Source organism: Synchiropus splendidus, chromosome 6 (assembly GCF_027744825.2).
Source record: "Synchiropus splendidus isolate RoL2022-P1 chromosome 6, RoL_Sspl_1.0, whole genome shotgun sequence".
NCBI lineage: Eukaryota > Metazoa > Chordata > Actinopteri > Syngnathiformes > Callionymidae > Synchiropus > Synchiropus splendidus.
In genome coordinates, this window is record NC_071339.1 from 20,329,957 (window position 1) to 20,357,667 (window position 27,711).

The 27,711-nt window shown below is 41.5% G+C and overlaps 1 protein-coding gene across 5 annotated transcripts in view; it reads left to right on the forward strand.

Moving 5' to 3' along the window:
* Nucleotides 1-27,711, forward strand: part of LOC128761224 (cadherin-22-like) — a 190,420-nt gene that overhangs the window by 36,462 nt on the left and 126,247 nt on the right. For all 5 annotated transcript variants that reach the window (XM_053869302.1, XM_053869306.1, XM_053869305.1 and 2 more), the window contains exon 2: nucleotides 18,792-18,912. The gene's annotated coding sequence lies outside the window, so the exon portion shown is untranslated. The remainder of the gene's footprint in view (nucleotides 1-18,791; nucleotides 18,913-27,711) is intronic.

The following is a 27,711-nucleotide window of genomic DNA, read 5'->3' on the forward strand; positions in this document are numbered from 1 at the left end:
GGCTTCCACCAATGACTCCACTCTTTGTCTGTTGCGGAGGAATGTGTTTGGGCTGGCTAACACCATTTTTTTAGCAGTTTAAATAATTCTGACACTGGTGAACGCATGACCCGCACGCATCCGAGATGTGTAGATCAGTACTTTACCCAAGAGAGAGAAAGAAATGCAGTGAAAGCAAAGCGCCACCATGTGCACGCAAGTATAAGAAACATTTTTGTTGTTTAGTTCATCTCAGGCAAGTATCCCAATCTATGGTGGCCTAAAGTGGACAAAAAGTGTCTCACTGAAGAAATGTCACTTTTGCTCATAGTTTTTGTCGCTCGCACTTTTCAAAACAAACTGATACCCTTGGCCCATATATATATATATATATATATATATATATATATATATATATATATAGATTTAACCAAAAGAGTGTGGTACTCCTACTTCTTACTCTCCACATTCTCAAACACTGTTCATGTGTGCTGAAGCTACAATGTTCAGTCACCAATGTGTGGCATGATTGCAGTTTGTCTTCTTGAGCTGTTTAAAAATCAAACCCTAAAGGAAACACTGACTACAGTTAAAGAATCTACATGACAAAGGATGATTGTACGTATACGAATGCGGGTGACAAGCGCACAGCGGTGCGCACACTTCTGTGTTCATCCCGGCAGAGTGCTGACAGGTGAGAACGGCTGACAGCAAGGTTTAAGGGGGCGCACACTACATAAGCAGGTCACCTCTCCAGGGACCCAACCATCTTTTGCTGTTGTGCCAGAGAAAGAAAAAAAGTACTCAATAGAAAGAACGCTTATAACCTTTTGATCCTTGGAGTTGTTGGGTTTTCCTCTTAGCCCCTGATGTTTTGATGAAGTGGCGTCCAATCATCCACTTCTAAAATGGTTTGACATTTATTTTGAAAAGGTGTAGTTGTTTCACCTTTTTTTTTTCTTACTTCAGTTCTCTTCTTTTATTGTCTGTATTTTATTCAGTGTTTTAAACTTATTGCAGAATATTTAATTGATTTGACAGTGATTTAACTCACATCTTTTTAAACATATTTCTTTCCATTGTTTTTAAAAGATGATCATTCAATATTCAATATGTTATTCATTTGTAATAACTTTAGTGCTGCTGTATTGCGAGTCAAAAATCAAGACTCAGAAGTCTTCAAAACCTCATCAGGTGGTCTGCTCAAACTTCAAACTTAACTTCAACTTTTGTTTTTAGTTTGTCTATGGATGTTCTTTGACATGAAAATCCAAGAAAGAAAGAAAAACGTACTTTTTCAAACATTTTTCCTGTACAGTGAAGATAAGCAAATGATCACTCCTTTACATTTTAAAGTTTCGTTGAACTGAACTGTCTGTCTCTGACTTGCTCACTGACTCTTGTTCTGTCAAAACACGTTTGGGCAGAGTAACATTGAAATATAATCATTCAGCAGCTGAGGGTGTCATTATCTACTCGCTGATTTTCAGTTTAAATTGTTGTTTTTGTGACACAGTCCTTGGTTCTGAGTTGTAGCAGATGCTATACACTTGTTCCTCTCCAAACTCACCATGCTGCAAACCAAAGCACACCCACTGTGTTGGGCGTGTCTCCAAGTTTTTCTCAAAATATACTTTCATGAAAACCATTGTTCTCCCCTCCACACCAAAGTACTGTTTTTAGCACTGGCAAACTGGGATCTTTATGAATCAAATATAATGCAGTGTAATCTTGAGCCAAAAATAGAACAAAATGTTATGTATTATATGTATTGAGGAAGGTCTGGCTGCATGTCCCATCTTGGTCAAATTCCAGGAGGACATAACAAAATTCAAGCTAGAATCAGAATCACTTTATTTATCCGGGGGGAAATTTATCACATTGAAAAAACATCACATTTCACCATGATGACCCTCTACAGGTCTGTATAGACAGGAGGAAGCACGTGATGAAGAGTCATGACTGAGTTCTGAGGACGACTACTTCTTCTTCCAATTGCCATTGCAATGCCATTTTGTTTTTGCCTTTAAGCTGTTGCAAAATAGCTCAGGTGAAGTTTCCTATCTCCTCGCAACGCTGCCCAGCCCTGAACTGAAGCGGCTCTGTAGAATTGGAGACTTGGTCAGGAACTAATGGTGCTGGTGGACAAGTGACACTCTCATTAAGGGGGAAAATTGAGCTGAGTGGCCAGTTAGTTAGAGGACAGTACACAAGGTCAGAGCCTCTGGGTGTCATGAAAGAACAAGTTGAACAGAGGGAAGCAGTCTGAAGGAGCGACAAGATACTTAAAGGCTCTCCGGCTTGGTGTGAGGAGAAGTTGGATTTAAATCGCTGCGGCTTTTGGACACTGAGCTATTTCTATTCCTGGTTGTGTGCGTGTGGTCAGACCACCACCAGAGCTGAGACAGCTTCTCTTTCTTCCACAGAACTGTGACGCTTGCTGGGTGAATGGGAGATCAATAATGTCAATAGGATGAGCATTAGGACGGCCAAGTGGCTTTAACGGCCCTATTGTCATTCCGCCATTTTCACAAAGCATTTTGTAGCCAATTCTCCGTACAGTCTTCAATTTTCCCAGGCGAAGCAGACGGCTTCAGACAGACGGCGAGAGAGAGAGAGAGAGAGAGAGACGCAGGGGCAGGAGATTCTCTCTGGCACTCAAACCGCCATCACATACCTGACATGGACTGGACTAGACGTGGTGTTTGACGTTGTCGTTCACAGAGGCTTTTAAGACGTGATTTCTTTTCCAGACCATCGGCCCCAGAATTGAACCATAATTGTTGTCTCATCAACTGTGAGCCACCTGAGTAACCATGTCCTTCACAGCAGAGCTCCGTCCCAGCTGCAAGTGGGATGAAATCAAATGTGCTGTCTGAGGAGTTTGACTGCACTTCAGCATGGTTCCACTGTTCATGGCTTTTTCCTAAGATCACTTCGTAATCTCTTATTCTTGGACTTTTAATAGGATTAGTTTGTGTCAGATTAAGTATTTTGTTGCGTTTGTTAATGTTTGAGTTCAGTCATAATTAATCCTTTAATCTCCCTATTATTTAAATTGTTAAATACCAACCAGGTTATTGTGTCAACAAAACAAAAACGTCATAGTTTCATGAGTGAAATACATCTATGAGAGGGACACTATTGATCTGTAATATAATAATAATAATCATGTTTTTATTTATTTTCAACTCAAAACCAAATGTTTTGTTTTCATTTTCAGTACTAAAATGTTTGAAAAGTCATTCCGTCCTCTGACCTTCCTAATCCTCAATAAAGTGACAGACTTCTCTGAAGAGGCTGTGAACGAACACTCCCCTTTTTAGCAGCAATATAATTTCATGTTTTTCTGGACATTTCTCTTTTGTTCAGCCTTATTTATTTATTATTTTTTTGGAATGAAGCACTGGGTTAATCTCTTTAGAATCCTCCTGCAAAATCCTGTTTGCATTTTGCTTGAATTTCTCCATATTTATTTCCTTTGAGATTAAAATAAATTATATCCTTCTCGGAGAAAACACTTAATGCCATTGAGCCGTTATGCTGTCAAATTTGACTGTAAGTTACAGTGATGGTCGTGTCCCCAAATGCCACTCTTCTCGTAAAAGCATCACATTGGGGTGTCATTTAGACTCGTATTTGACTAAAAGCATCGCATAGATCACGTTGGCTCGCACTGACAGCTCTCCCGACAAAAGCCTCTCCAGCCAGAGAGGTTAAACAAAATGTTAATCTGCATTTTAATGTCTCATATTCGCAGCCGTGGCTCCGTCTCATACATACAAGAATGTGTTACACAAAACCACGGCTTCATCATTTCCAAACTGATGGAAAAGGATTTTTTTAAGGCTGTTCTTGAGGAATATTAACATGGAAGATTAACAAATGAGACATGGACCTTTGAAGGCATTTCATTTTAGGTCCAACTGTGTACTTATGAATAGCTCTACTGAGCCTATTTATTTACTACCCTATTTGTGGGCAACTGGAGCATATTCCACCCTGGTTGAACAGACACGACTTGAACCCCCAAACTATCCTTGTGGGGTCTCAAAGGAAGGATCATCTGGTGGGATTAATAAAAGGCGGATAAGCAGTGTTTCAAGAGAAACCTCAGGAGAGAAGGCTTGGATGGGGTTAGCGGGATGTTTGTAAGGAGAATTAAATCTCTGTGGAGTTGGAAAACAAGAGGATGAACAGAATTGCCTCACGCCGGCTACTACGCTTCTGAAAAATAACAGTTTGTTTGGGCTATTCTAAGAGCTGCGGAGGTCCAGGAAGACAACATGGCTCGCTCACAGTTTGGTGGCTTGTCAGCTCACTCTGGAACGCTGAGGGCTATTGCGTTGAGGTCATAGGTTTGAATCCTATCGGACGACTGGGGCTGAAGGCGAAGCCCTCACTGCCACATGGCCTTTGCCATAGACTTTGAACAAAGCCTTTGCTAAATGAGTTATTCCGAGTCATGAACAATCATGCTTAGCATAACGGAAATTCAACATTAAAAATTATTCCTCACTCTATGTGCTGCCAACTTGGTGACTTTGTCACAAGTCCTGGTACTTTTCCAAACTCTCGTGTTCGGGACTGTCCCAAGTATTTTGTCATGTCTACAGTCGCAACTAGAGATGGGTAAATGAGGCATCATGAGGCGTTTTGACACAATGACACACTGTGCTGATACTGTCTTGATACTGTGTCACAGAATACTGACACCTGCTGAACATTAAAAATCCCTGCTGGCAACCGACTTGACAGACTGAACTGACACTGATTTGATGACCTACTGTGTATAATATTATCATTCAAGTCTTTGCATTCATATTGTATTATTCCATGTCCTCGAATAATGTGAACATGTATCATAATGTGAAAAACGTGAAAACGAATGCTTGTGGACTTACTGTTTTTAACCTTTTTTTTAATAAAAAAATTAAATTTTTCCAATGTTTTTAAATTTTCTAAATTAAATTATACCTTGAAATTTATTTGACTTAGAATGGAACAAGACAAAAAATATCTGAGACAAACTAGCTAAAGGTTGAAATAAATACATTATTCTCCGATAGGAGGTCAAAATGCTCCCACACGGCAGACAACTTGCATTTGCGTTGGCGCTGCTCCATAATCCACAAAGACATTCACAAGAAACTGTGAGATGAGATTGTTTCAGGAGTTGCACTGCCTTGTAAACACAGTTAGGGGCGTTTTTGCTGAGTCGACACAGTCACGGGGATTGCTCCGTGAGCTTAGATAGGGGTCCTAAACCAATCCACAAATGGGCCGCAGTGGATGCAGGTTTTTGTTCCAACCAATGAAGAGGACACGATTTCACTTAACAGATGTCTGACGACTGGAATCAGTTGCTGCTTGTTTCTTCTCCAGTATGAGATCCCTGTCTTTGAGTCCAAGCATGACCTGCCAGTACCTAAAGGCTCACCAAAATAACCCCAACTGCAAGGAATGCGTTTAGTGCTGAAAACTGACAACAAATTCAAGCAGCCTCATGTCAATGTGTGCATACACTGCTGCTGCAGATGTGGTGAAAAGGTGGCATCACAGCTATAAACAAAGTTATCGAAGACACATTAAAATTATGTTGGCTCAGATCTTGTCTCTGAGTCATTGTCCAGCTTCTGTGCATATGCATGGAGGTGTATGGCCCGAGGCACATGACATGTTTGGCGATATTTGTAATTTGAAATGAGATGTTAAACAGGGCCTTGTACTACAAGGGCTGAAGTGATGCTGAAAAGTTTCAACACACAGAGCTTCCTATCCCCATCACCAATGGCTGTTCAGCACACCGCAGCTTTTCACAGCTGAGAGTCTCAGTCAGCAGTGTGGTGTGAGGGCTTGTGCTGTACTGGGTGGGAAGGTTCAGCCGCTTATTTTCATTTTATCCTTTTGTATTTACCGCTTGGAACGCTCCATCGTACAAACTGCAAAACCTTGGATTAATTCTGCCTTACAGTGTTTGTCTATGAAATATAGCTGACATTGATTTTTAATGAGCTCAGCCTATAGGTTCAGCGTTTCTGTATCATATGGCCACTTTCATATTTATTATTAAAGCTCGTGAAGTGAGACCGGCTGATGCATTTTCTTTCAGTAAAAGTCAATTTAGTTGAGCTGCTGATGCACAAATCTCAGTGGGAAAAAACGGTTCAAGGTCTGCCGACGTTCGAGAACATGCAGACAAAAGCAAGGATTAATTGAGGATAAGCGAGACGTCCGCGTGTGTCTTGTTCTTTTATTATTCCCTCGATGGTCCACGAGTCATTTTCTTAATTGAAGTGGTGATTTTCAGAATTCTTACTTTGTACTCCTGCCATGCTCTATAATCACATCACTTGCTTCACAATCCCACGAGAAATCCGCAGCTTTTCAGACTCCGCGCCCCAACTTTGTTTTTGAGGGATAGCTGCAGGAAGGACACAGACAAAGAGAGATAAAAATAGTCAAACTCTGAATTACCACTGTGAAATGATTTTCACGTCGTAAAAAGAGGAAGGTTGTGGACACACTGGACGCACAGGTGGTCGAGGACAAAGAAAGAGTTATACTGCTGTGACACATACAAGTAGAGGCGGAGCATATTTATGGATTTATTTATGATAAATCTCACTCCTTTCAGCTTTCAGGACGGTGGAACACCTTGATCCAGAGGTCTTCTTCGTCCAAGCAAACATGCTGCCTGCTCTACTTTTTCTACTGTACGCGTGAGACAAAAAAAAAAAAAATCACCAAGTTACTTCTCACTCCAGTGTTTGTATCTCCACCAAGCATATTTTGCCCGATGCTTTATTTCTGACTCCCACTGCGACATTGGACTTGAGCTTTAAATAAACAGTTCCGCTTCAACTTTGCAGCTTTAACTGCATTACAGACCAATTTAACAAGTCTTCACTTGACTGTGACTCCATAAACAGATAAGAGTAACCCACCACAGCCAAAAGAAACCTTTCCCTTCTCCTGATTGTGTTATCTTAAAGATATATTCTATCTCTTCCTCTGGATTCTGCTGCTGGCCTCATGGTTTATTCCTCCGCTCTGCACTGAAGCGCCATGTGCCGACCCGGGAACGGCTGAGGAAATTGCCCTTTCTCTTACCATCTCCCCGGCGCGCCGCGTTGCTGTTCCTGGCTTGTAAATAATGCTTCTTCATTGCTCCACAGTGTGTTGAAAGACTTTTATGAAAATCACGGAAATGTTTCAAGTTAAACTTGACTCTCTTTGCGGTGGCCCCTCCTCCTTCTTCATTCTGTTTGATGTGCAGCAAGTGGGTTTCTATCCCTCTCTTTTTGTCAGTTTCAAATCCTTAACTTCTTGGTTTTTGATAATCATCCCTTGCAGTTAATAACCTTTGATGTCTTTTCGAGATGATTGCGCGATTGCTTGAGAGATGAGGAAAAGGTTGCTAATTGGTGACTCCGGTATTTGTTTTGCTTTCCAATGACTGTGTGGAGAGATTATGAGAGCGAGGGAGTCTGAAAAACCCTCAGGAGCCTTAAGAAGACTTTTGTGTGGAGCCACTTCACCGGAGTCTTGTTTGCTTCTCCTTCTAAACGGAGTTTTTCTGACTACATTCTGGCTGTGTTGACAACAAGCCATTGCACGTACACTCGCCTGAGAGCTTCAACAAAGGCCCCACCTTTAACTTTAACTTAAAAACTGATACCATTTTGTGCTACTGAATGTGAGGCTATTATTGCACTGTTATTTTGCCTTTGTCTTTAAGTTTAAAAAAATGTGCGGTTGTATACACACAGGATTGCTGGACTTTTCCTTTTCTTTGGCCCCTCTCAGATTTTCCAGATTCTCGCCAAACATGGCACATGTCTTTGCTGTGTGGAAAACAGAATTATGATAACGTCGCCACACTAAAGTGGGATTGTGTCCTACAGTGGTACCTCTGTTTTCGAACATCCCGGACTTCGAACAAACATTTCCAACGGAAATCCAGAACTCGAACGCCCCTGAAAAAAGCCGGAAAAAAACATAAGGTGCGTGGACCGATCAGCTGACCCACGATGTGCTTTGTTATGGTGTATAACGCAGCCTCTGAAAAATAATGAATCAATGCAAAAATAAAGCAGATTAATGGTGTATGAACTTTCTTTCTCCGGGAACATTTTTAGTTTAACAATTCCAGGTGAACTTCATTACACATGCGTAAAACATCTATTACTTGGATGCTCCGATCACATGGATTAACAGTGAACTTGTAATCAAAATGATGAGACCTTCTGTGGACATGAAATGTGTTTGTTTTAAAATACCTCTTCAAGAAGGCAAAAAATAGAAAAAAAAACAAACCTTGCACAATGCAACAACAACTCTGTGAAAAGGACGACTGAAAAACATTTAATTTGATGTGAGACGTCGCAGTTTGGTGAATCTCTTGGGACTTGTCTGTGAAATATTTACATACTGGCTGCTTGTAGTGGGACTCAGAGAGAGAGTGCACTCAAGTCGTTTTTAAAAGTTTCTGATTCAGGTGGCTGATGAATGCTGCACCTGACTCCAAAGTCCTTTGCTTCTCCGCATAAATGACACCCAAGAAAGGCTGCTCATCTAGATCGTTGAACTTACTGAATGTCATGCTCGGACCGACGGGTGTTGGTAAGCGTCAGCTACGCTAACAGCCTGCTGCGCAAACAGCCTGCTGCTGAGGAACCAGAGGTCTCACTTCTTGAGCCCGGAAAAGTCTCTGTGCTCTGTCAAATGCTGGCGCCCTAAATGGTGTGTTTAATTTTAGCACGCTTGCCTGCACAGCATTGTCCCGTGCATGTGCTGCAGGATGTCAACTTTACATGACAGATTGAAAGAACTTTCACGGCAGCAAGTCGGGAGGAACGGACACGTCACAACCAGCGGGGCTTCATCAGAGCGTCGGCTGTCACACGGGATCAGGTAGTGATCTGCGAATGCTCACTGCCGATCACGATCGGTGACCGATCGATCGGAGCATCCCTAATTATTACTGTAGATTACATTCAATTGCATGTCCTTTATTTGTCTCACAGTGGGGAAATTCAACATACACCTTCTGTGATGAAGGAGCATAGATGAAATTGTGATGATAGACGGAAAATATAAGTAATAAAAAATGTACATTTGATCATACTGGTGTCAAATATTAATATGTGATTCATTTTGATCAAAGTAAAAAAAAAAAAGTTGCATTAATTCACATCCCCTTTCGTTGTTTGACTTTACTATGTACGTCCAATTCACTGAGCCACCACTGATCATCCGTTCACTTCTACTTTTTGCTTGCAAAAGCCTTGAAAATACAATCATAAATACAAGTACAGTTGAAGGGTACTTTTTTTTGTTTTTTTTTTACGGTCAATTGACCTATTCTTTGAAAAATAATAGATACGATCATCTTGAATCATCTTCAATTGAACTTCTGTTGTAAAGTTAGTGGATAGAAAGAGGGCAGCCAGGCTCTAGTTTACACATATGAATACGGGAAACAGGGATTATGTTGAATGAGGAATGTTGGAAATATTACATAGATAGGTTAGAGAGCACCTACCAAAACAAGCAAATGGAGAGAACCAATAATTGATGTGAGAGGATTGGTGTGGAGAGGAGAAGAATTCCATCTTGACTGGTGAAGGCAAAAGTGAGAAGGTTGTTTCATCAGACAAGCACCTCACGTACAGTCATCCATTCACAGCTGAGTTGAGTGTTATGATGATGCACAACTAAAGCTACGCAACAACAGTCTGATGAGGAAATTAAAGTCTGCAGAATAGGTCCTAATGTATCACGTGCTAAACATGAGGTTTGTTAGTCGCTAAGATCAATGACTGAACTTTTAATTTTTCAGATCCTTTAAAAAAAAAAAAAAATCCCTTCTTTTTGTTTACTTAAGCTCCGAACCATCTGCACTTAGCATCTGTTCGATCTAAAGCATTTCTGGCCTTTTGAGATTCTGACTGAAGTAGACTCCTGCTCACAAATGTGAGCATAACAACACAGACTGAGGCTTAATAGCTTTCTAGACTCATGAGTCTGTGGGCCTATTAAAAATGGATAAACCGATTCTACAGTCTACAGTTAGAAGAAGACGGACACGCACACAAACATTCAGTCACTGAGTCATATCTCGCTTTGTTTTTAGCCACAGGGAAGTCCTTTATCCACATAACTAGATTAACTCACAGTGAGCTCTGATCAGCTTAATTTGGATTCAGCCCACTTTTCCCTCCCTGCTCTGCCTCGCAGTGCGTCTGCATGTTTGTCTGTCTGCCTACCTAAACAGCTGAAATATTTCCCTCCATGTTTCTGTCACTTTATTTCGCCTTTTTCCACGCAGATGCAGGAATTACCACAGGCGAAAAAGTTACGCTTCCACTCATTTATAGCTCCGCTCTGCTTCACTCTCTCAGTCTTTTCAAAGCTCATTTCAGCTCACGGTTGTTTTGTTTTAGCTTGAGCAACCTAAAAATCGCAATGCTTATCCTGAACCTTTTTTTCTGAGAGGGAACACTGCGATGCCAATGTCGCTTTCATGAGAGCTTCTAAATATAACCTGTTGTTTTGATGGTGTCTAGTTTCGCTTTTATGAACTTAAACTGTGAGCACTGTGAATGGAAATCATACTTTCCTCATTCAGTGGTTTATATTGAAGAATCCAGTGGTGCTTATAGAATGAGGAGTATAGCAAAAATGAAACTATGATCTATAATTTTTTTTACTTAATATGAATGATTTAGTTTTGGATACATTCTTATCACATAGCAGGGTATTAATTTTTATTGTTTGTTTAAATAGAAACATAATTTCAACAAGCAAATTATCCCACAGAAAAATATTCAAACATATATTTATTTTTCCGACATGATGTGACACCACATCAAGACCTTTTCTCATTTCAAGACTCGGACTGCCCAAACACCTCAATTTAAGAAATGATTTAATTCTTTACTCTGGTCTCTTACTCGAGCCAAACAAAACTTTCATCTGCAGATTTTGTCACAGAATTATCATTACATAGCTTCATCTAGTTGTTTTTTTTTGCTTGTTTTAGGCCGTGGGGTAAAATTTAATGGAAGAAAAAGTAGTCCTCTTTCTGTTTTTTGCACAAGACAGGTTCTGAACGGCGGATGTCCTGGCCAGATATGTCACCCATATCCTTACAAACTGATAACCAAAGGCTTGGCAGAAACACCAGATTGTCAACCAGAAAAGCGAAATGTGGGAGCATATCCTTGACTGTCGGCCAGAGTGCTTGGGAGAGAGGCCCTATTGCTGGCACCATTGATCCGGACCTGGAGAGGAGCATCAACCCGGTCAGATGAACCAGGGTGGACTGCTCTCAACAGTAAAGACAGTTCTTAGATGTTCTTGGCTTCATCTTAACTTCATCTGAGCTGCCACAGTCAGATCAGAGTGTCCCCCCTGGAAGACATGATGGCAGAGAAGGGGAATGGGAGCAAATATGAGTGCCAGAGGAAGTGGTGGGAGAAGCACTGCCGGCCCATCAAAGCTTCATAGGTCTGTTCTGTCACCTAGGGCTTTTAGAAGTAGGAACATCCAGGAGGCAGCTGTGAAAGTGACTTGAGAAGGAAGATGAGTGGCTGCACCTCAGGTGGAGGACTGAAGACCCTCAGTCGCCAGTGGGTGGGACTCACATGACCGCACCTGACATGTGTCCAGGCTGCACCACAATTTACATTTACAGTTAAAATATATATTGCTATTAGTTTCACATAAACAGGACATTTCCTGCTGTGTATTTTGGTGACAAAAACTTTTCGTTCTTAGCCTTTTTAGATGTTAAATTCATCTGCAATATGCTGCTATTTGTGATCTTTTCAACGCATTAAATTCATTTTGTTCCAATTTATTTCACACCACTTTCGAATGTTGTACTTACTGTAATATTTCCTTTTTTTTTAAAATTCGCAGACTAGTTTCCGTGGTGATCAACATAATAGGTTAATTTTTGTTTGAAATTTGGAGAGCAAGGTCAAACAGGGAGACAAAGAGGATGGTTCCGGTTTCAGTGAACTTGTGTTACCTCGCGTGAACATGATTTCCTCCCATCGAGTGAGAGAAGGGAGTAAGAATGAAGTCTGAACAAATGCACTTAAATGATGGTGGAGGAGAAAGAGGCAGGCTGGGATGAGGTGACATGAAAAAGGGGAATTATGTGAAGGGCCAGGGGGAATGAGGTGACAGCGTAAGACAGTAACTCTGAGATGGAGTGAGGCGCTGACAAAAAAAGAGGGAATAGAAATAATAGGAGGTGGAAGGGAAAGTGGGGATAAGTGAGCATTGGAGAAAAGTACGAGAGGAGGGGCTCTAAACGAAAGCTCAAGTGGAGCTGAGGAGGTGCTGGGCCGCGGGGATTGCTGCACGTTTATCCTTCTCTGCAGCAGGCTTCTGAAACACAACCTCAGGAAAAGACTTTCAAGCGGGCGGGCTGCTGTTGCGCGCTGATCTGTTAATACCCACAGATACACGAGGCTTCTCCACTATTCTGCTGAAGCTGTTTGTGTCGGTGTGTGTTTTTGTGTCTGAGGATCATATCATATCTCCGCAGACGATTTCTCATCCCCACCGGGAGCCCACTGCAAGTCACCAGCAGACATGAAGTTACCAGATTGATTCAAAGATTTTGATGGTACTGTTACAGTACGGTTGGCACAGAAAGCCACAGCTCAGAGGAAGGACATTGGGTTGTAACTGGCCCGTTTTATGGATCATGTATAAATAGGCTTCTCTCTGCTGGGAATTGGCGTAAAGCTCCCTCTGAGCAGCGTATTCCAAAATAATACACAAATTGGGAGGTGGAGAGGCTTCATGGGATTTGTGCTGGGTGCTTCGCAGAGGGTCTCGAGGGGTTCCCGACTGTGCGGTTCATCGTGAGGTGCAGCTGCGTTTCAAAAATCTGCTTGTTACTTCTCAACGTCATTGCCTTCGCATAATAGTCCTCATAAATCATCGGAACGTATCAGGAACAATTTCACCTGCTGCAGTTTCAGTCAGTCTCCTGCGCCAACAACCATCAATCAGTTACTGAGATGCTCAAAATAGCTGTCAAAAAGATAAATAAATAAGTAATAATATTAGTAGTAGTATATATATATATATCTATATATATATATATATATATGGTGACCATATACATACATATGTATATCAACCGATATTATGGAATCAGATGAATAAAGCTCAAATTCATATTGTTTTCTCAGTTATAACGCAGGAATAACTACTTACTAAATACTTTTTTTTTCTCAACTGATTTTGCCATAGATACACGGCAACCCTTCCCCATTACACTAGGAAACTAGGAAACATTGTTGGAAGGCTATTAGTCAATTCATTTTATTTTGACTGAGAAACATATTGAAAGGAACATTTTTCAGTTTTTTTCTTTACTCCAAAAATTTATTTTGTCAATTTATATATAAATATAATCATAAATATCATAAATATAAAATAATAATAATTGTAGTTCAACTGAATGATGTGCAGATGATAAGAGCATGTATTGTTTCTGATCTCGCCAGTCACATTAGTAAGGTGCATTGGCTACCACATCTGTACTAACATGACAGAGAAGCATGTTGGTACGCGCTGGTGAATCATGTCTGTGTAAAGGCAGCGCTTATTTATATGAGCGTGAAGCCCCTGTTCGACGCCTTCTGATAGTTTTTGAGTTTTCTAGAGAACATAAACATTCCGTGTCAATCTGCTTACGCTGTTCAGTACTTCGCCACCTTCCTGGATCCAGATGGATTCAAATCTTTTCATTAATTTGCTAGTACACTGTCTGTCTACACCGACCACCAACATCCTTAGCAGATAAACTCTAAGAGATTGTAGTAAACTACTAAACCAAGCAAACCTCTCACTGAAGTTGGCTCATTTTTTTCAGTCTCTGCAACTGCTCAACGCCTACTTCAGACTTTAAGTAATCATTTCCGCATTCCTGATTCCTTTTGTAAGAGGAGTTTGGCCGTACTTCAATCTGTATTTATTTATTTATTTTTTGCCTCAGCGTACTCTCGCCTCACTCCTTCTCCTGCCTCCAAACACACCATCTATTCCAACCTCTGTCGTAAATGATTTATCCTCTAAAATCCAGGAGGTGTGAAGAGTCAATAGTGATCTGTGTGAGTGGATCCACAGCTGTTTCTGTGAGGTCTAGAACTTTATCTTTCCAAATATATTTTTCAGGTTCTAATCATACTTTTCACTGCATCTTAGAGATGATTTCATGTTCGCCTCATTATGCTGCGCTGCTAATGAATGTAGAAGTTTAAATGCAGATCGACTTCGAAACGGTTCTCTTCATCTGACAATCTCATAAAAGCCAGAAAGCCGCAGACTTAACTGTAGCACACATCATATTTATTCGACGTCAGTTTAAATTTGTGGCTCAGGGAGAGTAATGTGTGTCTCTCCTTCTGTTCAGTGTTTTGCATCAATCTCTTCTCCCCTGTGTTTTCTTGCGGCTTCCTTTCACACATCAGGTGGTGGAAACCAAACTGCTGGAGCTAAAAGTTAAAAGACATTGGTCCTGGAAAGAGAGCTCTATTTATCTTCTAAATTCTGATCAAAAACAACCAGGGATTCTAATTCATCTCTGCAACCTTTTAAAGACTGTAACACGTGAATGAATGGAGGGTCAACAATATTCAAGAATTGCTTTGTCGTTTCTGAAGTTTGAATTCAAATTCATCTCTGTCTGATAGATCTCCCCCAGAGGACAGTGGACAATGCACTCTTCCTTAACTGGCTTCTATTTGTAGCCTCCATCCTTTCCAAACTCTATCAACTGATCTGCAACTTGAATCTTCTTATCAATATAGGACTATCTTATCTCATCTTATCTTGTCTTATCATATGTAGTTCAGCGAGCATTTTTGGAGTTGGAGAAGACGTTGGAGATGTAGAGCTTTGAGCGTAGATCAGTTAGGGTGAGGCAGGAGTAATAAAGGTATCGTGAAAGCAGCTCTTTGCCAAAGATCAATAAAGTTTAAGAGGAGAGCGCAGGCAGGGTGGACTAGGTGGAGATGACTCACAGGGGTGACCTGTGACTGACCAACATGGTTGTGACGTGGCACCAAGAAAATAGTCTTAACATAAATCAGGACGTCGCCCACGTACTAGTGTGCCACGAATTGAATTCCATGAGTTGTTGGTACCGAAAGTCGCTAAAGTGACTAAAGCGAATGGCCATTTGACAAGCTTTAAAGTGATATTGACATGATGTTGTACGTAGAAAATTGTATTTATTTATTTATTTTTTTCACATCACGCTACCATGGACGGCAGAACGTGTGCTTTAGTTGAAAACCTAATGCGTCAACATACGAGGGTAAAGGCTGCCTTTGTCGTCAATATTGGACGCAAAAGTCAACCTCCCGATGTCAATGGAAGTGAGGATATGTTGCTGCGACACATTCTCCACAGCTGGCCACAGGAACATCATGCATAGCCCAGAACTCAGAAGCAGTGGCAGAAAGTACTCACTGAGCTCATACGATGACATTTTTTTCTTTAAGTTCAAGTCACCGGATACAATACTAAGCTTGTCAGAGGCGGACAATAGCAGGCTGTGGTCCGTGTTGAAGACATGCTTAATTTTAAAAAAAGAAAAAAACGTGTTAGTATCACCGTTTCCCCCATCATGAGATCAATGATGGACCCCATCCATTGTTTGTAATTACAGTGTGAAATGGAATAACAGTCGTGAAGTTTTCCCACTCATTAGACACATTTCCATTCCTTTTATTAATGTCTCCACGTTTGCCAAAGTGTGTCATTTCCAATGCACCCGTGGTCCAGTGGTGTCCGGTGAGTTGTGTCTTATCGACTTACGCTGTTTATCCACTTCATCAAAATCAGCAGCCACTCGGACTGTCTATTAGAAAGAGGCGTTAAACCAGGCGTGTGATGTCATCGTCGCTAGCCTTTAATGACATGAGAAGGTTCAAGCGCTACAGGGTCACTGCTCTCATGTTTACTCTGTCTGTGAGCTCCTCAGAATAAACAATAGACTCATTAGGGAGAACGAGTAACACTGATCCGGAAAGAAGAACAAACACAAATGCATCATTAAACACTACAAAGACACGTGGCGCTAACTTTAAACGGAATTACTTTCAGCAGGATGAAAGCAATAGGAAATTTGCCCATCATTTGCAGACGTATCCTTGGAATTCCACGCTGGTGTTTTATTATTCCGAGCAAAACAGTGACCACTTTGTTTATCTTACTTGATTTTCAACTTGTATCTCGGCTTCGGAAGTGGAATTTGACACAGATAGAGTGAGATATACTGTATATATATATAGTTGCAGCCCTCCTCCTGACTCCCACCTATGCTCTTCTTGCTTGCTCTAGAATCATCAGTGAGCCTCAATGGTTGTCCTCCTCACCTGGTTTCTCCATTTCTAACATTCAGACAGATCAAACCCACAATGTAAACTTCACTTTCTCAATACCTCCGGTCTTCACCAACAGAACTCGGCTGCTTGCCCATAACAACGGACTCCATTAGCATCAGGTTAGCTCCAGTTAGCATTCATTCATTAGCTTCCTGGTAGCGCTCGAATTTGGTGCGGTGATTTGAGGCTAAGTGTCTTGTATTAAAGCTGCATCTTAGTCCGTGGGGTCGCAATTCAGTTGTCATTTTCCTGGACAAAGAAGTATTGCCAAGCGACCACCATCGTGGTTGCATGTTTGCAGCTGCTGGTGTACTCCGCTCAGCATCAAATGCCTACATTGTTTTGTCATTTTTACACGTGTTCTACAATTATAAAGAGTAATACCATTTCTCATTATTTATACAAATTCTGTTAAAATAAATAAATACCCTATTTTCCGGACTATAGAGCGCAACGGATTACTAGCTGCACCCACGAAATCTAAGAAGGAAAATAGATCTCTAGTTCTGAGACTGACTCATGAAACAATCTCGGCAATGTTCTGAACTTGAATCATGAACTCCTCACATTTTGTTTACACTGAAAGTGTGCAATAGTCACTGTTTTCACCCTCCAGTATATCGTCTCTGTGGGCAGACCTGCGGACAGGCAGGCGAAAACAGCGCAATTTGAGCCCTTTAAAGGTAAATAAAATGCCTGCGATGTCATCGGTTTGATGTGACGAGGCTCAATATTTTTGCCAGCATGACACTCTTTAGACTGTAAAAACTAGGAACGCTAGACAGGGAGAGCACTCAGTGGAAGCTGCTGCCTTCAACCTCTTTCACACAAGTTCCCACTCTGGACGTTTGCAAAAGTTTCAGATCTCCTTGTAAAAATCCATATACAGTGGTACCTCGGTTCTCGACCACAGTCCATTCCAGACGGCCGTTCGAGAAGCGAATTGTTCGAAATCTGAATTGATTTTTTACAATTAGTAGAAAAAGAAATAATGCGTTCCAAGCCTTAAAACAGGCTTTTGTAGGAGTGAATGTAGAGTGTCTGCTGCAGGTGCGCTGTTCGTCTATGTGTGTGGCCGCTGCCTGTGGGAGGGGTTGCAGAGTGAGTGAGGTCTCTCCAGAAGTGAAGAGGTGCCCGGTGCGTGTCCAGCTCTGAATGTGCGCTTCTGTGCAGTTTGGCTGTGACAAAGTCATAAACCAAGTAACGCTCTGTCCCAGACTCATCCCTGTCCCAGCTCCAGCCCACAACAGGACATCAAACCCTGGAGTGTGAGCTCCAGCCTCAGAGGTGTGGAGAGCGAGCACCTCCCCTGTGACACTCTACCACGCTCCAGTGCGGAGACAGGAAAGGTTTTACACCTCAATATGAAGAAAAAACAGTCAGTAAATGTAGCTAACGGGACACATCTGCATACAGAGGCTGCGTTATACACAATAACAAAGCATTTTCTTGGGTCAGCTGATCGGTCCATGCACGTTATGTTCTTTCCGACTTTTTTCAGGGACGTTCGAGTTCTGGATTTTCGTTCAAAATCCGAAGCAAAACAAAAATCTTGAAATTTTTGTTCGAAGTCCGATTTGTTCGAATTCCGAGACGTTCGAAAACCGAGGTACCACTGTATTAGCCACATCATTATATAAGCGGCAGACTTCAGACCGCGAGAAAAAAGTGGCATCTTATAGTCCAGAAAATACGGTATATAAATATATTTTAAAAAAATGTTCAACAATGTTTATCAAAAATCTGTTTCAGTCAGAGAGCCTGTATTGAGCGTTAGGTTTGACCGGATTCCCCGGCCAAGTCTCAGATCTAATCTCACCCTGTAATCTGGATACATTCCGTCGCTACAGAGTTTCAAGCCAACGACTTTGTGTAAAGCCGTCATCAGGGCGCAGTCTTCTAGATTAGACTCGAGTTTGACAGTAATTAACATCGCTAAATGGCGCGCGGCTCCCACCGAGGGGCCCCTGCATCTGAAAGCTGAGGTGAGAGAGGAGAGGCGATGGAAGAGGAGACGGTTCGGAGATGTGGGGCAGGTAATTAAATGTGGATTGTAGGCTATTGAATTATCTCTCGGGCAAATACCTGCTCTTCCTCTCTCCTCTTGCGCTCACTCGCCTTGCACCTCAGATGACACTTAATGATGGTATTTTTTTTAAACCACTTTAGCTCCTGCATGTAGACTGACTATGGTGCTTCGTTTTCTTTATTCTACCTTTACTTTCCAACCATATTTTGCTCTCCGTGTTCCATTAGCAAATGACTTTTGTTTCTACTTCCCCGTTTACCCTTTGTCAACCTTCCACTACAAATCCAACTGTTGATTTTCAAACTGAAGGCTGGTCAAGGAAGAATAATGCTCACGATGCATTTTGTATGATTTCTCAGGCGTCTGCACAGTCACCCAGCCGGAGAGAGAGTGATGTGTGTGGTCAGGTGAAGACAACCCCAAGGCCTGGAGAGCCATCATTTGAACAGAGAGGCAGCAAGGTCACGCGGTGCTGAAACGGTGAGTCTTTTATTTGCATAAATAGTGAGCAGCAAGGTCCAAACAGCTCCGTGTTTAAGCTCACTCGTGGGACCACCACAATTAGGTGACTGACCCGCAGACATTAATGGCTTTCCATTATCTAGTTTAAAGAATTGGCTTTGAAACGATGTTAAGTTCAAGTTTATAATTCAATGGTTGACTCTGTCACATGCTTTAAAGGACCGTAGAATCTCTTCAATGTTAAACATTTGAAGCTTTAAAACATGAAGTGTGCAACAACAGTTTGGGCATTTGAATTAATTGTTTTGCTCCCTAGTGCAGTGTATTAAAAGCAACTTATTTGTCTGCAAATCGCTGCTGCAAACAGAGATTTGGGGGATTTTGTGCTCTTTATCTCACTATTATGGCTTCCTACTTTGCATTTTATCCTCACAAGCTTAACACACATTGAAGCGTCTATCTAATCAATGAAGCATGTGCCAGATATTGTTGTGAGGTAAACTTGTATAAATACTTTCTTTGTTATCACTTAGCAGTAGAGACACTTTCATGCTAGCTAGATGACAGTAAAACTTTTTGAGATTGTTGGAGTAGAAGAGATCCCTCAGTATGTAACGCAAAGATTTTAATAAATGATAATCTGAATACATTCTGCACTTTAACTTTCATCTCACTCAAACTAACAAAGTAAGAATACAAACCATAGTCGAACCAACACAAACTACATAAAAGGGGGCAAACACAAAAAGATGTGCAACCTCCGAGCAAAATATCACCAGGTGAGGATGGCAGCAGATGGGAGTGAGATTTACTTCTTCATTCTTGTGGAGTAACTTTGTCTCAATGTGGCTCCCTCTCCTATGATCTTCCTCATGAGGAAAAGGTGCTGTCTATATTGGCTTCAGAAAAAAAACACATTTTTTTTCAATATTCACTGACAGTTTCTTTTTCAGTCCTCTGTCTCGTCTTAAATTCTCCAAGTCAAGTCAAGACTTGCGGCTCTCCACGCTCTTGTGTCAAATGGTTTTTCTTTTTTTTTTAAATCCAGAATTAATCCTGTTGCCGCCTTTTTGTGATGACAACTGCCACACTCAAGAACAGTTCAAAGTGCTATTGTACACAGAATATCAGGTGCCAGAATTTGGCAGCTACCTTGTCAGAAAACTGGCTTAATCATTGGGACTCCCCATTAGAAAGGAGAAAAGCCTCCACTCAGTTGGTCAGATTTTCTCCAGCTGTGCCCACCAGCCAGGCCTCTCAAATGAGAAAACAAATACGAGTGGAAAGTAAATGTACAAAAAAAAAAAAAAATCTAATTACCACACTCACACTCTCATGAGCCCACATAAAAACACTAGATAAACAACTGTAGTTAAATTAAAACAAACCAAACATTAGAAAAAGGATGACACGCTTGTGAGGTTCATAGCAGTCTTTACAGCTTATTAACAATTCACTACAATTCACTGTGTTACACAACTCTAACCCATTCTGTTGCGTATGTAAGATAAATAAATACTAATCCAATCTCTGATGTGCCGCAGCTTCTAAGGCGTTATATTTGTGTCAAAAAAACTGAGAGTGTAGTTTGAGATTTTGAGTACGCATGAAGACGTTTGCAGGTGAGAGCTTGAACATAAAATTCCCACCAGCAAGCAGAAACCTCTTCAGTGCTCAATGAACTTTACCTTTTGCGCTCTTCAATAATTCATAGCTCCTCAACAGCGGCGTTCAAGTACTACATCCGTCTAATGTCATAACGTTAGCAACATACTTAGCAAGACACTAGTTTGAAGTCTTTCCACAGACACCTAAAAGTCATAAAACAACTTCTGGTTCGGGGACGTTTGGCGGCTGCTGCCGCTCATTCAACAAAGCAACTGACTTCCCAGCTGGTTATTTTGCGGGCTGCCATTGGAGACCAAACAGCCAATTGAGAACAAGCTTTCACCAAGCGACTTTTCGGCACTAATGTTACACTGTGAAAAATAAAACCTGAGCGTGCATACAGAGATGAGGTGGAGCGCTCGCGGATCATTGTTCAAGCGCGCAAAAGGTAAAGTGTATTGAGCACAGAAGAAGTTTCTGCTTGCTGGCGGAAACGTTATGTTCAAACTCAATGTTCAAACGTGCGTGCAAGACGTCTTAATGCGTACTCAAAATCTCAAACTTCACGCTTTTTGACACAAACAGGACGCCATAATTTCCTGCCCTTCTTTTGTTATCTAATTGTTTTTCAACTGGGCTGGATTACCCTACATTCAGCCAAAAAAAAACTGCCCAGTCATCAGATTAGCACCCCCTGCAGTCTCCTCTGTGTCTTAATCTGTGTCATCCAGTGCGAGGTCTTTGGTATCCCATCCTTTCGGTGAGATTACATGGGTTTGCTTTTTGCCATCTGGCAACTTCTGTAATTGAACGAAGTGTGTGTTATAATGTGACACATCTGGAGAGTCATGTGGCACCAAAGTCCACATTTGTGAGACTGTTTTTGGGATTTAAATCACCCAAGTAGATTTAGCTCATAAATACCACAGACCCCTGTGGATGAGACCTCACAAAACAAGTTTAATTAAACGTCTCTCCAAAGATTTTAGAAAACACTAATCCCACACTACACGTGCTATTTACTCTAGTACTTACAAAGGGAGTACACTTTTATACAAGTGTCGGGCACAGACGCGGATGCAAGGTCTTGCTGAAGGTCACAGCACAAAGCGGTGGTCCATTGCTTAAACCACAAGCAGTGTGACTGAAGTACAGCTGTCTGTGGGAATAAGCACCATAGGTGAGTCTCCATCGCTAGCGGCAGTGATTTTGAGACAACCTTGGATTAGCCAGGTTTGATCAGTGGTTTTGGTGGGAAGAGAGAATAACACAGACAGCGGCTGAACTGAATTATTAATGAAAAGTGAAGCGAAGTGTCTCTTCCCGGAGAAAACAAAAGGATAAATCAGAGAAGCCGTTGTTTTTCTTTTTAAACAACTTCTATCTGAACATAACTTTTCTTTTTTCTTTTTTCATCTTGCATTTGAGGATTAGTTAATGCTAATAGTAAAATATCATTTTCATCCCTGAACTCTTTTGACCCAGTTCTTCTAAAAGTAGTTGACTATTTATTTCACTATGAATTTCTCAAAGCTTTTACTAACAACTGCATTATTGAATTAAAAACTGAAATTATTTTGCATGTCGTCAGTAGACTATCAGTTCTACTGATCCATAATATGTGCCAGACTCAAGCAAATAAATAAATAAATAAATAAAAACAAGTTATCTTTCTTTTGAATACATTGGAAGCCCTTTTGATCAAAAAGAAAAAAAAAGAAAAAAAAAAAAAAAAAAATCTCCATTTCAGCGTAATTCTATCAGCGCCCCTCTTTGTCAAAAGTACAGTAGCTTTTCAAAGATCAGAGTATCCCGAGAGGAACAAAAAGATTTTACATATGACTCGTTTCTCATTCCTTCTCCCCACAAGACGTTTGGCAGTTCAAAGACTGAGACTTCAGAGAGAAGTGTGTCACTGGTAGCGAGCCAGAAGAACTGACTACAACATCGTCATCAAAGCTGTGCATGCGGCAATACACGGACACGCCCGGATAAGAGGAACTTTGAACAATAATAGCCGCACTGACCTTTGTGTCGCAGTGTGTCGCGGGCCAGATGGAAGTCAGATTACGCTGCGTGGTCAGGAATGATGCTTCCTATTCCACTTTTACGCTTTTTCATCAGTCTATCTTACTTTTTTTAACATTTAAGTCCATTTAATCAATATATTTGGGGAGGCCATGAAAGCAGATGGACAGAAAAGTCCAAAATGTACATTTCTAAAGTCAGTATTGATCCTCTCTACTGCAAGGCAAACCATGATTAGCTGTTTTTCTTGTCCTTTATATATTTTGGCAAGTGCTGTTGTTGACAAAATCCGTCTGTCCTTGCTCGCTGCAGTTTCGATTCAGCGACTCTGATAACACTCAAACGTCTCCGACTCCAGATGTTTTGCAAGGGAGAGATTTGGATTAACATCAAATGAAAATATGTTTGTGAAGTCTAAGTTGAAGGCTTTTCCAGAGCTCAAATTCCCAAAGTTCAATTTAGTGCCATGTGTCGGGCTTTAAATCCCGCTCACAGACTTACCGCATGCTGTATGGTGAGCTCCTGTTAGTGTGTTGAATTATCTGTAATCGTGTCTGAGTGTTTGAGTTCATTTATTTGCCCGTGTTCACCATATGTCTGCTAATCTGAGAGATTGGCACACATCATCGGCGGGAAGCGGGAGAATTCATGCCGCATTCATTTGTCCAAAGATACTGACAGAAGGAACACCGTGTGGCTGTCCTTAACATAACACACCACGTATCGATTTGGAATCTGGGAATGGCGCGCTGGCTGAATGAGGGATGGGGTGTGTCAGGCATTCAAAAGGAGCAATTTTCCACCCGCGTATGGGATAGTGAAGGAACAGAGGAATGCTGTGACTCTGGAGGCGGCCTGCTGTTTGAGGAGGAAATCCATCTGTAGCAGGACTTACCAAGTGGGAAGTCAGCCTGACTTCAGTCTGAAAAATAGCATCTTTAACTGCAATAAAAAAAAAAAAAAGTTTGAAATTGAACTTGAATATCTGACACTAGAATAAAATAAATACTGTATTAAGGGACATTGTTCATGCTTCTACCCTCAAGGTTTTTAAACACAAATGTTCCAATCTCATTGAGTCTTCTTCCTCATTGTTGTTTTCATCACCCTGAAATCGGTGCACTGAAAAACGTTGTGATTAAATTTCATTAATTTTGTCTGTAATTCATTAATTGAAATGAAAGTCAAAGCTTAAATTATTCCTTTAACAGAGAACATGAACAGGCTATTTAAAAGAATCATAATCATGTTTTTGTTTTTTTTTGTTCTCTGTCGTTCTTCTTCAATTTTTATTTAAAAAGAAATTAAATAAATCAGAGCCTTCTAAACTGGAACATTTTATTCAAATTATTATCCTGTCCAAAATGTTCTCTATTAAATCAGTGGCAAATATTTACCTTTTAATGTGCAGAAATTAATTTAAATCTAGAGTTTTGCAGTTCACACAGTAAATAAAAGCCTATTTTGTATGCTGTTTAATTCAGTATGAATATCTTAAATATCCCAAAACTCTTGGCCTCAAAATGCATCACAATATTTTTTGATATATATTTTAAAACTTTTACACATTCAAAGTGTGGCCTTCGTATGTAGATCCAAAAGCTTCATAAATTATTTCAAGTTGTGGCTTATAGATGAGCGGAGCAGGAGCATGGTTCGCATCGCCGGCAGTAAATCAGACTTGTTCCCGGTGCATGTCGGTCTCGACTTATCGATCTATCTACGTTCCCACCCTCATCTGTGGTCACGAGCTTTGGTTCGTGACCGAAAGGATGAGATCGCGGATACTAGTGGCTGAGATGAGTTTCCTCCGCAGGGTGGCTGGGCGCACCCTTAGAGATAGGGTGAGGAGTTCGGTCATCTGGGAAGAGCTCGGGGTGGAGCCGCTGCTCCTCCACATTGAGAGGAACCAGCTGAGGTGGCTCGGGCATCTGATCCGGATGCCCCCTGGACGCCTCCCTGGGGAGGTGTTCCAGGCATGTCCTACTGGGAGGAGACCCCCGGGAAGACCCAGGACTCACTGGAGAGATTATGTCTCCGGTCTGGCCTGGGAACGCCTCGGGATCCCCCGGGAGGAGCTGGAGGAGGTTTGTGCGGACCGGGAAGTTTGGGCTTCCTTGCTCCGAATGCTGCCTCCGCGACCCGACCCCGGATAAGCAGCAGAAGGAGGAAGGAAGGAAGGCTTAAAGATTCTACACATCTACACGTGAGTTATATTTCATCCACTGCTGCTACTGCGGCAATTACAAAGTCTACGTCTCACAACCTCGATTGTAATTTCGAGGCTTGTATTTACAAATCATACATTATGCATCTATAAAGTAAATATGAATTACACACAGAGAATTGTGCCGACCCGGCAGAGTTACACTATTTGCTCACCGGAGCTTTCTAAATGAAGTATGTGATTACACGGCACTTTTGCATCATGCCGCCGTGCGGCTCGTGCAAGTGACTGGATGTGAGATATCAGTCGCAGTAAATTTACTCAGACAGCAGGTCGTTACGCGACATTAACAAAACCTCATCAGGAGCTGGCGTTTATGTTTGATGTCTGCTGAGGGTTAATTATAACAATGTGTAACAGCTTGAAAAACACTGAGCACACGCAGTTTTGCTTTATCAGCAACACCTCGGTTGCAGTCCTCAGTTATTCGGTGCCAATTGTGTCTTGTTTTTGCTTCAAAACTATGTTTCCAAAATGCATATATGAGAGTTTCAAGTGAGAGGACACCGTGAACGCCTGCAGTATAGTGCCAGTTGGACTCTTCCTCGTCGGCTCCAAACGTGCGAGCTGGGACAGCAATATAAATGCCTATAATAAAATGGTATTTTCTATTGATTTTTCTGATCATCATAGTGTTTTTTAAAGTTTACTTCTGGTTATTGGTGGTCAAATAAAAGACAGCAGGGGCTAATCCTATGAAGAGAAACAATAAAAAACAGTGACTGGTGTGAGAATTCTCGCAGAAATCTTGTTATCTAGCTCCAGAGATGGTGTGATTCTCTGGCAGATGGGAGAGGTGATGGGCACCAGCGGAGTTCGCTCTGTTCATTACATTTGGCAACTGTATGTGTGTTTCAGTGAGATCGAGGCGAACTGCAGTTTAATCATCAACCCTCGTGTTGGGCCTGGCAGGTGGCTTGCAGTCAGGCGCGATGCGTGTCATAACAATTCTTCTTCTGCTTATTGATCTTTTATCCTTGTCGGGTGTTTTGTTTAAAACTTGACAGTGGTACCGGGGGCGAAGCTGGAATCACACCTGTGAATGATGGTAAGGTTGCCCTCATCTTTACCACTGAAGGGCCTTTTGTGGTCGACCGCAACGATACAGCAACCAGTTTATTGGATAAACTTTGAAGCAACACTGAGGGGTGCAAAGTGCAGGTTTTGTTTTCGTCAAAATGATGGTCTGAGTCGACACACTCGCATCTATGGTACCACAAATCGGGCATCATCAATTGACTTTTGAGTCTAATGTTGACGTCAATCCCTTTTATGCATGTTGAGGCATTGGTGTATCAATTACGTGAAATGTTTTCTTCCCGTGTGACATCCAAAAAGAGGATAGGACATGCGTGCCAACAAGTCTGCACCGTGAGTGACGGTCATGGTCATATGTACCAAATGGCATGAGTATGGATTTTACGAGTGAAACTGTAAGGGGCGCCAGCCCATGGCTTGACACTGACCCCCACAAGTGTCTTTTTTTAACTGCCAACAGTGTCATGAAATTCCGTAGAGGACATGATTCAATTGAAAGCCTAAAGCATCTGACTTGTGCGTCTCCCACGAGCCCAAATTCCACATGACGTTAGTCAATATTCAAGGACTTTGAGTTAGAATATGTTGTAGGAACCGATTCCAAAGACAATTTCACGAAGTGTTGTGACATGGAAGGAAGGTCTCTTCTTTGCCAAGGGGGAAATCATATTTGTGGCCGTGTGGTCTGTTATCATCTTCGTTGACCAGCAGTGGAGATTGGTTGCCAGATTTTACTGCAGGAGCTAAAGGGAGGCTGAGGTTCAGTCAGAGGAGCACATAAAAAACGACAATAAACCAATGGCTTGCGAGCCACACGTGGCTCTTTCGACACCGAATCTGGCTCTTTGAACGGCTCTCTGACATGAAAGACTTCACAGTGAAATACAGTCAGAAGTTAGTGCAGTTACTCTGACTTCTTTCTGATTCAGCCAACAAGATTTTTTTGACTCATCAGACATTAAGGCATTTTATTGACATTAAAGTGCTAAAATGAGCTGTTTTCATCAATATGTGTTCCTACTTCTTCTTCCCATATCTATTCTGTTCTCGGAGCGCGGCGCTGCTCAGCTGACTGGCTGTAGAGGCGGAGCCACGTTGTAGTGATCAACCACTGTGATTGGTTGACTGGACTGCAAAGCATCATGGAATTACTTTAAATTATTACGTAAAATATGTGGGTTTTTCGGCTCTCTGTGAAAAAAAGTTCCAGACCACTGACCTAGATTTATGATGTTTGCTTGGTAAAACTTTAATAAATTGAAATTCAAAGTTACACTTGACGCTGTTTTGTAATTTGAAACGACACAGTGAAATGAGTCTCTCGCGACTCATATTTCATTTGAATAATCTATTTTAATGATCTTATGTTGTCACTTTGGACAGACATTTGATGCATTTGCATAAAATGTCGATAAAACAAGACTTTGCTGGAGTGACAGACACGTTGACTCCAGTGTGCTCGTCTGTCTCCCACTGAAGCAGAGTTTGGGTGTGTTGCTTGTGCAATCCGTTCGAGACACATTCGGTTTAAACAGGGACGTCTGTAGAGGCACTGGCCCCTGTAGGCCGCAGTTTAGAACCACACTTTGGAGGTCTAGTTTGATCACTTGAGTTTCTTCTTATTTGCCTTGCATTTCCTGTCCAGTGTTGCCAGATCAAGTCATCCACCTCCACCTACCTTGCTTGTCCTCCCTAGTCACACCTGCATGCCCTCATTCTTCCGTGAACTAATTGGCTGTTTTCCTCTTCTTCCAAATTCTTTTTCCAACACTGTCTCCTCCCCTTGTGTCTAAACCCCTAACTTTATTTGGTTGTTTGGGCTGCCTAGTGTCCTTGAAAGTGTGCTCAGTTTCAGAAGTTATTAGGTTGTATCTGACATTACAAGGCTGGCTTGGCATCCTCCCCAGTTATTTTCT